We start from the raw sequence: 9,985 nt of genomic DNA on the forward strand, positions 1-9,985 counted from the left end.
TGATGTCTTGAAGTAACTTGAGGGCTCACTTCATCTTCATCTTCAAGACATACTTGACAGTTGATATCCTTCATCAATTTCTTCTTATTGCAACCTTGAAGCCAACATATGGTTCAAGAATTGCCTATGGACAACTCCTACAAATATAACTCAATGCAAACATTAGTCCATAGGGATTGTCATTAATTACCAAAACCACACATGGGGGCTCCATGCACTTTCACCAGCCCGCGTCCGTTGTTGCTCCTCCCGTGGAGGCAGCTCCTGTCCTGGACGCTCCGGTGGTTGTGGAGCCCGGGCCGCCCACAAAGAAGGCGAAGCCTGAGCTCACCGCGGAGCAGAGGGCGATGGAGACCAAGAAGCGGGGCGATCGGCGCAGGGCGCTCGAGCAACGGAAGAAGGAGGCCGCTGCCTCCAAGGAGCGGGTTTTGGCGGCGGAGCAACTCCTCCAGCTCCAAACGCATGTGAATGCGAATGTGATGCAAGAGAAGGCCATGCTCTTTTACGGCCACGCAGCGCTCGCTCAGCACATGATCATCTCGGGCGCCGGCACTGCCTCGGCGGGGAGCTCGGCCTCGTCCGTGACTCGGCCCCTTCCTCCAAGGTCAACAACCCCGCCGACTGCCCCGTTTGGGCGCACGCCCGGCGCGCAAGAATTGGGGCGCATTCGGGGCGCTACGCATATCCATCACGGGATGGGTCACCGGAGGTGGGCGAGTCCATGACGGGGACGCTCTAGGCACGCCCAATACGACGGAGACGCTCTAGCCTTCTTCCATCCGACACGGTCCAATACGATGTCCGGCCCCTCGAGCCCACTCGCTCCACAGGGGACGCTCTAGGCACGCCGGACACAACGAAATGCGAGGCGAGTAGACGCGGCCCGACACATCAGCATACGAGGCATCACAGTTATGATGGCGCCGACCATTGAGTCGCTGACATGGCGGTCCCGCACTTAGGATCCAGCATGGCGTGAGGTGTCGGCGCGCCCGTTCGGCTTCCCCCGCTAAGCGGCTGACGTGGGGTTGCCGGTGGTTTTATTGGGCTCAAAACCACGACAACGCATTATTGGATTCATCGGTGTGAGCTCAATTTTTCCGCCAGGCCCCAAATTGCTATTGGGGCGCTATTGGGCTCCCTGGTGGAGATGCTCTAAGAGCAACTATAACAAAGCCTATGAACACGTGAACTGTATTCCATGTTTACAGTCCAAGCAAAACCACTTTTACCGTTCAAAAATAGCTCGTGCAGAACGGGACCCGCAAACTCGACCCGTGAAAGTCAAGATTTCAACATTTCAATATTTAACATGTCAAAGCATATGCAAATTGACTCAATCAAAAAATACAAGAAATACTTTGAATCAAATGATCATCCACATTACAATATTATCCAAATCAAATTACAATAATAGTTTCAATCAAATAAATAAACATATAGTTGGAACATAACCCAAATAAATGTTTAATGTGACACATACATAAATGAAATCAGAATTGTTTATCATTGGAGGCCACGCCTCGCCTAGTGGTGGTCGATGAGATCTTGTTGGAGCTGATCATGTGTGGCCTCGTGTTCAATTTCCTTGTAGGAATCAAGTAAAGCTTGAAGGCGATCGGGTTCCTTTTTTGGTTTCACTCGGCTCCCAACATTATCATAGAAACACTCCAAGTCCAAACCTCTTTGTCCTCGATGATCATGGTGTGAAGAATGACACAATATGTCATGATGTTTCTGAGTGTTTTGATGTTCAAAAACTAGGAGCACACACAAAAGCAAATCTAGATTGCAAAACACCAAAACTCTCTCAATATCCTTTCAGGGTGCCTCTTGTGCCTTGACAAATGCAGCTTCTTTCCTTATTTGTGGAACACAAATTGTCTTCACTAAAGTTGCCCAATCAGAATATATGCCATCGGCTAGATAGTATCCCATAGTGTATTCATGATTCATGACTTTTTAGTTGCAAGCATGAGCTTCTCCATACAAGTTTTGCGAATAGATGGGACAGACAGACATTGATGTCATTTAGTGATCCCAACAAGCCAAAAAAAGTAATGCCTAATCCATAAGTTCTCCGATGCTACGGCCTCAAGCACAATCGTTGGATCGTGATTTGTACGGCAATATACTGTTGGTAAGCTTTTGGGCAATTATTCCACTTGTAGTGCATTCAATCGACACTACAAAGCATGCATGGCCTTTGCATTCATTTGCATCAATATAATAGTATCTTCTTCGCTGGGAGCTGGCAGAAACACCTCACCAAACATCCAAATCACCATCATCTTGGGAAACCTCCCCACATATTTAATGGTTGTATCTTCACCAATGCGAAGGTACTTGTCGCAATAATCTGCGGGTACGCCATATGCAAGCACACGCATGGCTGCGGAGATTTTTTGGTATGGCTAAACCCTAGAACCTCGGTTGCGTCTCTATGGCGCTGAAAGTATGAGTTGTTGTCGTTGCAGGCTTTTACGATTTTGATAAACAATTATCGCCACATTTGAAACCTAATGGCGGCCTCCAAGGAAAGACCAATTACACTACGACATTGTTGGAAGTTGCTTGAGCTTGTTGACAAGTGAAAATTGAGGAAGCAAGAAGCACTGCCAAAGAAAGTAGCTATGCTAATATTAGATGAGAATAGTGATGAGGAAGGGGGACGGAACAAGGGTAAGTGAGGTGGTAACAAGAAGGCCAAGGAGAACATCAAGCTTGAGGCCAAAGTATTAAACTTGGCCTCCAAGATAATGAGTTTGTGAAGTCAAAGGAAAAAATGACGCGCTCAAGACGTTGGAAGCAAAGATGATCATGCGAGATGATTATGAGCGAAAATAAGAATGATATGAAGCAAGTTAGGTGGCACGAAATTGGTGACTTGGAGGAGAGGAAGCTCGCACTTGAGCATAAGAAGGCAATAGCGGAGCTCGTTGCCGAGGAGACTAGGACGTTGACTTCTTTTTCGAAATGGGGGAAATATCGCCCCAGCTTCTGCATCCAAGGGATGCACACGACTTTTTTATATGATTATTCACAACACCTTACAAGAGCAATACAAAAGACCAAACTCGAAACGACCTCGCTAAACCTACAGAGGGATGAAGGGGGTGACAATTCACCAACTCACATCAACCAAAAATCAAATGCCTTCTCAGGCCGCCCAATAGCAGATGAGAAGCACATCCACTCAAGCAGACTCTCAGCATACGCCAACACACACGCCATAGAAGTTGCTACCGCCGTCTTCCTCGAATCCATCTTCAAGAGAGATCATCTCATTGACCATGCCAGGCCTTCCATCGATGCCGCCACGGCGCCAGACGATTCCACCATCCTGCGCGAGTCCAACACACTGCATCCGTCTCGAGACACCACTGCACCATGCTGCGGCGACACGTGGACGCCGACACAACAAAAGCACACCACTCCACCTCAGCACCACCGCCATCCGTTGTCTGCTCCAAAAACGATGCCCCCAACAGGGAAAATGGCGTTGCGCGCCGCCATCGTCCGATCCAGGAGACCCGGTCTAGGGTTTCCCCTGGAGAAGCCCAGGCGAAGAACGCATATTGCAGAACCAATGCCTTCAACAAGGTAATGACGAAACACGCAGCCATCATCCGCCATGACCGAAGTCCGGGCCGGCTTTCACCGGCAGCTGCGCCTTGCCATCGGGAGCTAGGCGACGGATCGCGAGATCCGCCACGGCTAGCCACATAACTAGCCGATCTCCTCCGGCGATAGAGAAGACCACCACTGCGGTGCCACGGTCAGCGGCACCAGACGCCCGCCACCTGCCACTAGGTCGACGCCGCCCCCGTCATCCAGGGGCCGCCGCCCATGGTGCAGTGGTCCCAGACCTTGAGGAGGAGCAGTACAAGATCCGTCCCCATCACCGCCTGCCCGGCGATACCGAGGCGAGGACGGAAGGAGAGGACCGCGCCGCCAGGTTTCGGGGCCGCGCTGCCGCCCCCATCACCGCCCGCCCGCCTTGGCGAGGAAGTGAGGAGAGGCCGCTGATGTCTACGGGAGCTTCTATTCTTGTAGACAGTGTTGGGCTTCCAAGAGCAGAGGTTTGTAGAACAGCAGCAAGTTTCCCTTAAGTGGATCACCCAAGGTTTATCGAACTCAGGGAGGAAGAGGTCAAAGATATCCCTCTCATGCAACCCCTGCAACCACAAAGCAAGAAGTCTCTTGTGTCCCCAACACACCTAATAGGTGCACTAGTTCGGCGAAGAGATAGTGAAATACAGGTGGTATGAATATATATAAGCAGTAGCAACGGCACCAGAAAAGTGCTTTGCCCAGGACAATAAACAAGCAGTAGTAACGCAGTAAAACAGTAAACAAACGGAGATTCGATGCTTGGAAGCAAGGCCCAGGGGTCCTGCTTTCACTAGTGGACACTCTCAACAATGATCACATAATATGACTACTCTACACTCTTTTGTTGGATGATGAACACCGCTAACTGTGTAGGATTACACGAACCCTCAATGCCGGAGTTAACAAGCTCCACAATATTCAATGTTCATATTTAAATAACCTTAGAGTGTAAGATAGATCAACACAATTACACCAAGAACTAACATAGCATGCACACTCGTCACCATCACACTATGAAGGAGGCATAGATCACATCAATACTATCATAGCAATAGTTAACTTCATAATCTACAAGAGATTACAATCATAGCCTACGCCAAGTACTAACACGGATGCACACACTGTCACCATTACACCGTGCAGGAGGAATAAACTACTTTAATAACATTACTAGAGTAGCACATAGAATAGTAGTGATACAAAACTCATATGAATCTCAATCATGTAAAGCAGCTCATGAGATTATTGTATTGAGGTACATGGGAGAGAGATTAACCACATAGCTACAGCGGAGCCCTCAGCCTCGGGGGTGGATTACTCCCTCCTCATCGTGGAGGCAGCGATGGCGGTGAAGATGGCGGAGGAGACGGCGGTGGAGATGGCTCCGGGGGCAATTCCCCGTCCCGGCAGGGTGCCGGAACAGAGACTTGTCCCCGAATTGGAGTTTCGCGATGTGGCGGCGCCCGGAGTCTTTCCCGAGTTTTCGTCAAGAGGTACCGCGTTTTTAGGTCGAAAGGGATTTTATAGGCGAAGAGGCGGCGCAGGGGGCTGACAGGGTGGCCCCACCCTAGGCCGGCGCGGCCAGGGTCTGGCCCGCGCCGCCTTATGGTGTGGTGGCCCCCTGGCCCCTCTCCGACTCTTCTTCGGTGTTCTCGAGCCTTCCGGGAAAAATAGGAGGTTTGGCGTTGATTTCGTCCAATTCCGAGAATATTGCCCGAACAGCCTTTTCGGAACCAAAAATAGCGAGAAAACAGCAATCGGCCTTTCGGCATCTCGTCAATAGGTTAGTTCCGGAAAACGCATAATAATGACATAAAGTGTGAACAAAACATGTCGGTATTGTCATAAAACAAGCATGGAACATCAGAAATTATAGATACGTTGGAGACGTATCGGCATCCCCAAGCTTAGTTCCTACTCGTCCTCGAGTAGGTAAACGATAAAAGATAATTTCGAAGTGACATGCTACCAACATAATCTTAATCATACTATTGTAAAGCATATGAGATGAATGCAGCGATTCGAAGCAATGTTAATGCAATGAGTAAACAATTGAATCATATAGCAAAGACTTTTCATGAATAATACTTTCAAGACAAGCATCAATAAGACTTGCATAAGAGTTACTCATAAAGCAATAAATTCTTAGTAAAAGCATTGAAGCAACACAAAGGAAGATATAAGTTTCAGCGGTTGCTTTCAACTTTAACATATATATCTCATGGATAATTGTCAACATAAAGCAATATAACAAGTGCAATAAGTAAACATGTAAGAATCAATGCACACAGTTGATACAAGTGTTTGCTTCTAAGATAGAAAGAATAGGCAAACTGACTCAACAATAAAGTAAAAGATAGGCCCTTCGCAGAGGGAAGCATTGATTGCTATATTTGTGCTAGAGCTTTGGTTTTGAAAACAAGAGACAATTTTGTCAACGGTAGTAATAAAGCATATGTATCATGTAAATTATATCTTACAAGTTGCAAGCCTCATGCATAGTATACTAATAGTGCCCGCACCTTGTCCTAATTAGCTTGGACTACCGGATCATCGCGAGTACACATGTTTTAACCAAGTGTCACAAAGGGGTACCTCTATGCCGCTACGTACAAAGGTCTAAGGAGAAAGCTCGCATTTTGGATTTCTCGCTTTTGATTATTCTCAACTTAGACATCCATACCGGGACAGCATAGACAACAGATAATGGACTCCTCTTTAATGCATAAGCATTTAGCAACAATTAGTATTCTCATAAGAGATTAAGGATATATGTCCAAAACTGAAACTTCCACCATGATTCATGGCTTTAGTTAGCGGCCCAATGTTCTTCTCTAACAATATGCATGCTCTAACCATTAAAGTGGTAGATCTCCCTTACTTCAGACAAGACGAACATGCATAGCAACTCACATGATATTCAACAAAGGGTAGTTGATGGCGTCCCCAGGAACATGGTTATCGCACAACAGGCAACTAAATAAGAGATAAAGTGCATAAGTACATATTCAATACCAAAATAGTTTTTAAGCTATTTGTCCCATGAGCTATATATTGCAAAGGTAGAGGATAGAAATTTAAAGGTAGCACTTCAAGCAATTTACTTTGGAATGGCGGAGAAATACCATGTAGTAGGTAGGTATGGTGGACACAAATGGCATAGTGGTTGGCTCAAGGATTTTGGATGCATGAGAAGTACTCTCTCTCGATACAAGGCTTAGGCTAGCAAGGTTGTTTGAAGCAAACACAAGCATAAACTAGTACATCAAAACTTACATAAAAGACATATTACAAGCATTATAAGACTATACATTGTCTTCCCTGTTGTTCAAACACCTCACTAGAAAATATCTAGACTCTAGAGAAACCACTCATGCAAACCAAATTTTAACAAGCTCTATGTATTTCTTCACTAATAGGTGCAAAGTATATGATGCAAGAGCTTAAACATGAGCACAACAATTGCCAAGTATCAAGTTATTCAAGACATCGTACCAGTTACTACATGTAACATTTTCCGTTTCCAACCATATAACAATTAACGAAGCAGTTTCATCCTTCGCCATGAAAATTAGAAGCTAAGAACACATGTGTTCATACGAACCAGCGGAGCGTGTCTCTCTCCCACACACGTATTTATTCAAATAAAAACAAAAACAAGAAACATACAGACGCTCCAAGTAAAGTACATAAGATGTGACCGAATAAAAATATAGTTCCAAGAGAAGGAACCTGATAATTTGTCGATGAAGAAGGGGATGCCTTGGGCATCCCCAAGCTTAGATGCTTGAGTCTTCTTGAAATATGCAGGGATGAACCACCGGGGCATCCCCAAGCTTAGAGCTTTCACTCTCCTTGATCATAGTATATCATCCTCCTCTCTTGACCCTTGAAAACTTCTTTCACACCAAACTCGAAACAAACTCATTAGAGGGTTAGTGCATAATCAAAAACTCACATGTTCAGAGGTGACACAATCATTCTTAACACTTCTGGACATTGACCAAAGCTACTGGAAGTCAATGGAACAAAGAAATCCATCCCACATAGCAAAAGAAGCAATGCGAAATAAAAGGCAGAATCTGTCAAAACAGAACAGTCCGTAAAGACGAATTTTAAAAGGGCACCAGACTTGCTCAAATGAAAATGCTCAAATAGAATGAAAGTTGCGTACATATCTGAGGATCACTCACGTAAATTGGCATAATTTTCTGAGTTACCTACAGAGAATTTTGCCCAGATTCGTGACAGAAAAGAAATCTGTTTCTGCGCAGTAATCCAAATCTAGTATCAACCTTTCTATCAACGACTTTACTTGGCACAACAAAACACAAAACTAAGATAAGGAGAGGTTGCTACAGTAGTAAACAACTTCCAAGACACAAATATAAAAAAAAATACTGTAGCAAAATAACACATGGGTTATCTTCCAAGAAGTTCTTTCTTTATAACCGTTAAGATGGGCTCAGCAGTTTTAATGATGCACTCGCAAGAAATAGTATTTGAAGCAAAAGAGAGCATCAAGAGGCAAATTCAAAACACATTTAAGTCTAACATGCTTCCTATGAAGAGGCATCTTGTACACAAATGAATTCATGAAGAACAAAGTGACAAGCATAAGAGGATAAAATACGAGTGACTTCAAGATTCTCAACATAAAGAGGGGAAACTTAATATTATTAAGATGCATATAACCATATTTTCCTCTCTCATAATAACTTTCAGTAGCATTATTGATGAAATCCACAATATACCCATCACTTAAAACATTCTTATCATGGTTCATATGCATAGAAGGATCATTAAATTTGGCATAAGAAGAGTTATTCTCATTAATAGTAATTGGAGCAAGATTATTATCAAGAATTTGAACATGGTAAACAAGTTGCATACTAAGGGAATTGTTTTTGGTAATCCAATCATAACTATGACAAGTTTCATAAGGATAGTTATAACCTATATCATAGCATTCTTTATAATAATCATCAAAGGTCGGAGGCAAAGTGTCATCATAAGAAATAGAATAGTTATCTTTCACGATTGGTTTATCCGTGTCCATACCATCATTGTTATTAGAAGGAGATGTATCAAACACATAATGATCAGTAGCAAAAGGATTTTCAAACACCTCTTCCCCAAGCTTAGAGCTTTCTATATCATTATGGGAGGAAGCATGGATAGCACCGACACTATGGCAATTATTATCATCATTTTCAGAATTAGTTTCCCGGAGATTTGTAATATCAAAAGTAGTGTGCTCATTCAAATCATGATCGCTAATGTATGTAAAGGGCATAGGAAGATCATCGTATTCAGATTCATTATCACAATAATCATTAGGAGCAACATACTTACGGTTACCTAGCGTTATCTCATTCACGCGGGGATACGCCGTTACCTCTTTCTTTTTATTCTCCTTCTTCTTCTTCTTCTTCTTCTTCTTCGTTCCTTCTTCTTCTTCTTCTTCTTCTTCTTCTTCTTCTTCTTCTTCTTCTTCTCTTCCTTCTCCTCGTTCCCTTCTTTAGGAGGAAGAGGCTTGAAGGGTGGCTTGTCCGCATAACCTGATTTACTTTCAGAAACAATAGAAGAAACTTGGGAGGATCCCTCTTTTTCATTAATTAGTTGAAAACACACAGCGGTCCTATCATATTTTGGCAAGGTGTCATCTTCTAAAATATTTTGTATGTAAGTATTTGTATGGCTATTATCAATGCAATAAGAAAAACACCCATGCAGGACATCATCAATATCAAGATCACTCATATGTAACAAAGAGATTTTTCTCGACAGCTCTTCACACCCCAAAAATAAAGTAAGTTCATCATGCCGATTAGGAGTAATTTCATCATCACAATACAAATTTGCAGCACTCATTGGGTTCAAATTATCATTGGAGGGGCATTGAAAATTAAAATGACCCACTTCATGGCAAACTTCACAAATAAAAGGATAGAGGGCACAAACTTTTTTACTAAGATCATCTAGAGCCCTAAACCACTTTCTAGTTTTTTCATTAGCATGATGGATACAATATTAATCTTTGATTTGATTAATTCCACAAGGTCTATGCATTCCACAAAAATTAACATGCTTATAGGAAATAACATTCTTAGGAGTTTGAGCATGCTTATTGCAATCATTAACAACAATTTCATCCTTCATGCAAGCCTCTTTAAAAGGTTCATGATACTTATCAAAATTCTTTTTAGGCAATTCAAAATGAGAAGCAAAGGCTTTATAAAGATTTGCAGCAACTTGAGAGTCAAGACCATAAGTAGCACTCATACACTACAAGAAAAGTTCTGATAGACAACGTCTCAAAATCGTCCGCTAAGGGGTATTTTTCGTCGCCTATGGGCCTAACCCGACG

At 43.6% G+C, this 9,985-nt stretch overlaps 1 pseudogene; it reads left to right on the forward strand.

The window, feature by feature from the left end:
- The first annotated feature begins 212 nt into the window (after positions 1-212).
- Positions 213-9,985, forward strand: part of LOC124656200 — a 16,410-nt pseudogene continuing 6,637 nt past the window's right edge.

Source organism: Lolium rigidum, chromosome 5 (genome assembly GCF_022539505.1).
Source record: "Lolium rigidum isolate FL_2022 chromosome 5, APGP_CSIRO_Lrig_0.1, whole genome shotgun sequence".
Lineage (NCBI taxonomy): Eukaryota > Viridiplantae > Streptophyta > Magnoliopsida > Poales > Poaceae > Lolium > Lolium rigidum.